This window comes from Jatropha curcas, chromosome 2 (genome assembly GCF_041381405.1).
Source record: "Jatropha curcas cultivar XTBG-Jc1 chromosome 2, XTBG_Jcur_1.0, whole genome shotgun sequence".
NCBI classification, from domain to species: Eukaryota; Viridiplantae; Streptophyta; class Magnoliopsida; order Malpighiales; family Euphorbiaceae; genus Jatropha; species Jatropha curcas.
Window position 1 is genome coordinate 6,132,282 of NC_143152.1, and position 7,753 is coordinate 6,140,034.

The 7,753-nt window shown below is 33.0% G+C and overlaps 1 pseudogene across 1 annotated transcript; it reads right to left on the reverse strand.

The window, feature by feature from the left end:
* Window positions 1-5,377: 5,377 nt before the first annotated feature.
* LOC149498135 (short chain aldehyde dehydrogenase 1-like) lies at window positions 5,378-7,430 on the reverse strand (annotated as a pseudogene). The gene is made up of 3 exons (XR_016319401.1): window positions 7,164-7,430; window positions 6,449-6,521; window positions 5,378-6,299 (listed from the first exon to the last, which is right to left on the reverse strand). The product of XR_016319401.1 is annotated as a short chain aldehyde dehydrogenase 1-like (transcript).
* Window positions 7,431-7,753: the final 323 nt, after the last annotated feature.

Below are 7,753 nucleotides of genomic sequence, written 5' to 3' on the forward strand. Positions count from 1 at the left end.
CTCTGGCGAAGCTGGACACGTTTCCAACCTCCAATAGCTCCGATTGGACCTCCAGCGGCGCGAATCGAGGCCATCTCCTCCGACAGTCACGCTCTTCGATCTCCGACGACTTCTTGCCATTTCCGACGGGCTCAAGGTGAACCTAAGGTCTCGATCGACTCCTCTCCTCCCTATGAACATTTCCCCTTCATCAATTTGTGCTTTTGCTTGCGTTTGGATAAACCACCATGGACGGCGGCTTGAAGGTGACTGTGGAGGTTGATCCGGCCAAGCGAGCCACTGGCTCAACAAACTAATAGTAGATTTGGACTCCTCACGAAAATTGGAGTCGGGTGGTGGTAACCTTGCAATTTTTTGGGCATTCGCGACTTTCCGGCTACCGTGCACGGCGGTTGGCGGCGGCGGTCCGGTGACCGGCCGACGATACTCCGGTAAGGCCCTGAGAGACAGAAGTCTCTTCTCTCTGAGTTGATCATGGAATCGTCACCCGATTCTCAATTGGTAAGCTTTAAGACTCAATTCTCAATTTTTATCTATAAAGAATTAATTGATTAATGAATTTAATTGAGTAATTAAATAAACTAGTTGAATAATGAGAAATTAGGTTATTGAAATAGCTTAAAAATATAAGGAATATTTATAGTCTTTTGTAAATAAATTAGATTGGTTAGTGTGAGGTAATTGCGATAGCGAATATGATTAGTTAACTGGTTTAGGATTTTAGAATAACGTAATTGCAAATTAGTTTAGAACATTGCCAAATAAATTAAATGAGCTATATTATAATTAGGAAGTTTGATATTGAGATAAGAATTCCTAACTAATATTTATGTAAGTTAATTTAGGAATTTTAATAAATATTGTTAGGAGAAGTTATAATTTAAAGTAAATAGTTATAGGACACTTAATACTATTATTGAATCACGCTTGGAGGTTAATTAGTTGAAATTATTAAGTGTATATATGTAAGTGTGATGGATGATATATGTAGCTTGAATTTGATGGGCTGTCTGAATTGATTGATCTAATGATTGAAAAATAAGGTTATGGCGGACGGGTTGAGTTGTTGTGAATTGCCAGACAGATGGGCTGCGTGCATTGATTGATAAATATATAGTATTATTGTGATATTTATACAGGTAGATAGTCCTAATTTTAGGGAGGTGCTACCGAAATTTCGAAAGAACCTAGACTGGTTTTAATTAATACATAATAAATAGAGTACTCTAATTATTTTATGATTATCATCATTATTCATTCAATTATTCACTTACTTATTTATTTCATTATTATTGTTTATTATTATTATTATTTATTTTATCATTGTCATTTATTGTTAATATTATTTATTTATTTATTTATTTATTTGCATTTGAGTATGGATGTCTAATTGTGCATTGCATTACGATGTTTAGCTGATCAATATATTTTCATTTAATTGCAATGTTTATTAGTTGTGATGTGATAATGTTTTGCCATGTTTGTGTGGAATTGGGATGAAGTGGGTCACCATGGGATTGTGAGGACGGACTACCGTCGGCCATGTATGGGGAGATCGGCGCCCCCCGTGTGCACCTACCGTTACCGTTACCGTTAACCACAGGATGGCCGCTTATTGTTGCGCACCTAATAGTCTAGATTTGATTGTAGCCCACAGGGTGGCCTCCTGTTGTGAGCACATGATGATCTAGATTGGATGGAGACCACCGGTTTGCCTCCTATTAGTATGGAAAAGAAAGAGAAAATGGAAAAACAATGAGAGGACTGGTCAAGTGAGGATTAGACCGGTCGGCCAGAATGGGGGATTGGCTCCCTGGTGCACACGTCGTGAGAGGATGAGTCATGTGGGAGGACGGCTCATCGGGGGTTTCGGTGACGCCACAGACCAATTTCTATGTGATGTGATTATATGAAGATATTTATGATTGTGAGTGCTGGTGATATGTCATTGTGTGACTGGCAGCGTGAGCATAGAACTAGTCGGATGACTAGATTGATATGTTTACACATTTGTGTGACTGCGTGTGTTGTGCAATAATTATTACTCCTTAGAAAACTCACATGTCTTGTTTAAATTTTTCGGGAAGTAAGTTTCTCTTTAATTCGGTTTAAGCTATGTTTCTTCGCCGCAGGGCTGTTAAGAAGTTTTCCTAGTTCCATAATTATATTGCTATGTAACTATATGTATAAGCTATGTATATCGAACAGTTAGTGACTCCGCAGTTGTAGGATTTACGTACATTTATTCGTGTATTAACATAAACGAAATAATTATGTGAGCCCATATTAAAAATGTGATGTATTGTTAATTGGGCCCGAACTGTGGAATGTTGTAGCTGATAAATTTGGGCCGAGATTTAATAAAATTTTGAGGTTTATTTTCCTATAGATATGGGCTGAATGTTTAAATTATATTGAGATAATAAATTTTTAGTGTTTCAGGCTTACTACGGGCCTCGGGGCCTTAAGCTTACCTGGGCCCAAGTGCCGGTCCGGCCCATGGAATCGGGTCGTGACATTTATATGAAATTTATTATTATATTTTAATAAAAAAATCACAAGTTATTATATTTATATAATATATAATTGGTATTTTTTATTTATTTTTGTTAAATTGTTATGTCAAGGGTGTTATAAGAAATGAAGACAAATGAATTTTCACTTAAAAATTTATTCCAAATATAATTTTGTAGAATTCAATTGAATTTTTTATTTTAAATGGTGGCATGCCAAACATAACAAATTCATTTGCAAATAAATTTTATTTGAAATTTATTTACAAATGAATTCTACGACCATGATTCATTTGTTCCAAACGGACTATAAAAGTAGTTGGTAGATTATGGAAAGTTGCCATTTCTGACCTTTACAATGTTTAATTTTCATGTAATTATAATTGCTTTCAAGTAAAGAACTAAATATTTTATTAAATATGAGGATTATAAAAAAAAAAGAAGTTACTCATCCAATGAGAAAATATATACATAAAAATATTTTTATTTTAACATAAAATAATATAACTGATAAAATTAAAAGTACAGAATTCAAATGATATAATGATACCTTTCACAAAATTTATTCAAATAAAATTCTTTTTCCCCTGCTTTTTTTTTTTTTTTTTCCACTTTCCTTCTTGACAGTTTACATTATTAAATCTAGGCCATCCACTATCACCGATGGACATGGTAGGATGCTCTCCTAAATCCTAATCCCCTAACTTCAACACAATATATCATTTGAAAACATTAAGCTAGATTAATGCTTATAACCCATGTCATTAAGGGTATGAGCATTCTTTTTCTTTTATTCTCTCTCCATAGACCACTTATTTTTAGTCTGACTATCGGCAAAAGTGCTAAAATATTGATAGTAAGGATTTCTTTATTGGACGGACCATAACCTTAGGGATAACTGAATCACTTTTTAAACATGCAGGGATTTATGTATTAATTTCGCTATAACTTGGAGACCCATTTTTATTTTTCTCTTATAATACGTGTGGCAAGAGCTACATGTACCCAAGCCTTCTATTTAAATATGAATATTGTAAGAAAAAAAAAGTACGTTGACAGCCTTCAGACTTAATGAAAACAATGGGCATTAAAATTTAGATTTTGAAAAAAAAAAAAAGAGTCTAGTTACTTATTTAATTATAAAATTAAAATTTTTTAATATTATCACAAATCTCCATACTCTTGTATATAAAAATATTATCATTTCAAGATTCGTGACTATATCTCTTTAAAAGTATCTTTTTCTTATATTAAACCATGATCTTCTAGAGGTCGTTACTTGAAAAATAAAATAGAAAATGAATATATAAATATAAAAGATAGATGAGACACACATATACTTTAGACATTTGAGGAAGTATTTTTTGGCTTTCTCTCAAATAGCCACATTAGTGGTGTTATAACCTCCATCAACCACTGTACTCAAATCATTCACACGCTTATGTTTTTGTTCGGCAATAACATTTGAGGAAGCTTTTAGAGTTTTAATTACGTTAAAATATTATTTTTGTAAATTACTTCATTCATCCCATTTTATTTGCATAGTTTGACAAAATATCCATATTAAGAATTTAGTCAATAAAAATTATTTTACCATTTTTTTACCCTTAACTCATTGAAGATATTAATAGAAGTCCTCATTTAATGAATGATCATAAAAGTTATCATAGGAAAAATAATTATTTACAGATATAAATTTAGAAACCTTATAAATATTTTGGGACATCCAAAAAAGGAATAACTAGCAAACAAAATGGGCTAGAGAGAGTATATTGTTCGATAAGATAATATATAAAATAGCTGTTAGTGGATAAATAGCGTTTATCTAACGTTTAGAGTTTTTATTTTTTAATTGAAATTTTTTTGATGATTCTGTACTTAATTAACTTATATTATGCTTAATTAATAGGGGAATATGTGAGGAAATTATATAGTCATTTTAGAAATGATAATGATTTCAATTTATAAAATTGGACTGCACATTATAAATTGACATTCTTTTGATAGAAAAGTAAGAGCATATTATATAAATTATCTTTTCTTTTTTTACAATGAGTTCACTTTTACAGTCATAAGTTAAAATTCTAACTCAATATTTAAATGTCATTTTTTATCATTTAAAATTCAACAGTTAATCAAACAGTTATTTTTACCGAATATTTTTACTTTTACTCTAGATAGTTATATCAACACCTAATCAAACAGATAGTTTTTTTCAAACACGTTTACTTTGAACACTTATATGGAAATTCCTTGCCTAGACAGGGCGACTTTATCCCTTTTTTCCCGCGTATGGTCAGAAATACTCTCGTTTCAATAAAAAAAAAACCTTATTTTCATTGATTTGGTCCATGAATGGACCATGAACCTAGTCTAAAACCTATTTTCATTGATTTGGTCCATGAATGGGACCATGAACCTAGTCTAAGTAAATTTTTCCCACTTATATAAACAGTTAACGACTAAAAACTAATATCTAACAATTAACAATTAACGGCGATTAAAACTGTTAACAACTCGTAAAACCATTAACAATTATTAAAATAGTTAGTATTGCCGAAGAGTCCCTTGCAATAATCACTCAACCTACATTATTTACCTACCCTTCGCATAAGACTATGTACACATCACACAAATAGTTAACTGCTACTGTTATTAATTTGTCCTTTTTAATGAGACTCTTGTTTGTCTTATTCATTATTATTTAGTTATTTGACTGACTTTAATTGGTTTACTCTATGAATGATTCCATACATGAATGTAGATAAATCTAATCCCTCAAAATCAATGTAGATAAAAATGGGTCACCTTCTATAAATACAAATGAGGAACATTTCCATCGGTGATTGACGAAACGCTTGAAGTGAAAATAATGCTTCGTTTTATTGATAAGAAAAACTCTTTTATTGAGAAAAGGGTACATAGAACAGGAACTGTAGAAATTTATTCATAACCGGTACATAATATCTCGAGCAAAATTTCTCAATCTTAAGAAAACAAGCTTTGCATTGCTATTGCAAATGACGGATTGGTGAGACTAAAACCTCCATCAACCACTAAGTTAATTCCACTAACATACTTGGATTCATCACTTGCAAGATACAAAGCTGCATTTGCAATATCTTCAGGTTCCAATATCACTTCTTTCAGTGTCGCAGCTGATGCAATCACTTGCTCAACTTCTTTCTTCTCCTTATTTCCAACAGCATTTCTTAGCAGCGGAGTTGCAACTCCAAATGGTGAAATACTATTAACCCTGATGCCATATTGCCCCAATTCTATACTTAAGTTCTTTGCAAGCCCAACCACTGCATGTTTTGATGCGGTGTATGCATGTGGAGAACCTGAACAAGAAACAGAAGCTAAACTTGAAGTAAATAATATACAACCTTTCTTGTTTGGGATCATAACCTTAGCTGCATACTTGGCACCCAAGAAAGAACCAAACACATTTACATCAAAGACTTTCTTGAAATCTTCATTTTCAGTTGACAAGATTCTTGGGTCTGGATTACCTCCAATTCCAGCATTATTGTACATTATATCGAGCTTTCCATACCTGGAGACCGCTAAATCCACAGCATTTTTACATCAGAGTCGCTACTTACATCACAGTGAACATAAGAAATGGTTTCTGGAGAGCTGAATTCTTGGCAGAGCGATAGCCCAAGATCATCTTGTACATCTGCAATCAGAACTTTGGCTCCATGTTTTACAAATAGCCTGGCCGTACACTCTCCAATGCCGCTAGCTCCACCGGTTATCAATGCAACCTTCCCATCAAGTCTACAAATTTTCATAAATTATAATATTATTTCGACATAGAACTGTAGTAGAAATTGGATAGACAAATTTCACTTTCATAGTAAGAAAATACAAAAAAAATTAAAATAAAATAGAAATAGAAATGAGTTTATAGGAGCTAGTCAATTTACCTTTTGGTGGTTGATGTTGCTGCCGAAATATCAGAACTCATGTTTTTGCAGAAATTGATGAAAGCAAAAGAACCTGTAAGAATGAAATCTATGGGCTTAACTTTGATTGCTGCTTCCGATATGTAAATTAATTGCATCTTTATAGACAATTATTCTAAGGGAAAATTATTATTTAATCCATCAGATTTTACATGATTATTTAAGTAATCCGCAACGTTTAATATAATATATAACTAGTCCCCAACATTTTACTCCGTCTAATTAAAAAGTTCTTCATCCAAAAACTTAGTGTTTTGCAGTTAAAATCAGTTAAAAACAAAGAGAAACATTTTATAAGGACATATTATGCCCTTATTGAACTGTGCATGAAAATAAAGGAGGTTTGACCATATTTATTTTTACAAACCGCAGAGAAAGGAAAAAAAAGGGGAAAATACCCAAACCCAAAATAGGATTTGCAGGTCTTCTTCAAGCGCAGCCGATGGAGCATGGGAAGGAAGATATGTGAATATGTATTACAAGTGTGGAAAAAAAAGCAGACATTAGGATCTAAGAGACACAAAAAGGTATGTGAATATGTATTGCATAAGTATTGCAAGCGTGGGAACTGGGCTGCCACTATTTTCGCAAATATTATAAATTCCACCCAGTTCTCATAGGGAAGCAACCAAATGAGGAAGAAAGATATGGGTTTTCGTAGGCTTGCGGTGCTTACCATTATAAGGACGTGAAGGGGAATAAGAGAAAAGATGGGATGGTGAATGGAATGCTGCTAGGTGACTACTGCGTAGGCCAAGCTTCTTGCCAGGGACGAAGGATAAGCTGTAAGTTGTGTGGGTTGATGAGCGATTAATGGATGACGCAGGGACGCATAGTCCACCACTGCCAACTACACCTACAGCTTCCATTCTTTCTCTATCTGAATCTGTCCCAAACCCCTACGAGACCAAAAATTGGTCTTTTGCTGAGGGCTTTAAGTTTAAGTAGCTGAATTCGCCATGCGATGGTATTTAATTATTCTACATTTTTTAATATAATTTTTAGGAAAGACGTCACACCCATTACGACAAAAGGCCATTATTTTTAATATATATTCGTTTCCCTTGCTTGGGAAGTTCATACTTATCCACGTTAGTGAGGGAAGAGTATTTTAATATTTTAGTCTTAATTAACGGCAAAACATCAAATTTTTAAACGGAAAGGACCTTTTAATTAGACAGACTAAAATATTGGAGATTAGTTATATATTATATTAAACGTCAAAGATTATTTAGATAATTATTTAAAACTTGATAGACTAAATAG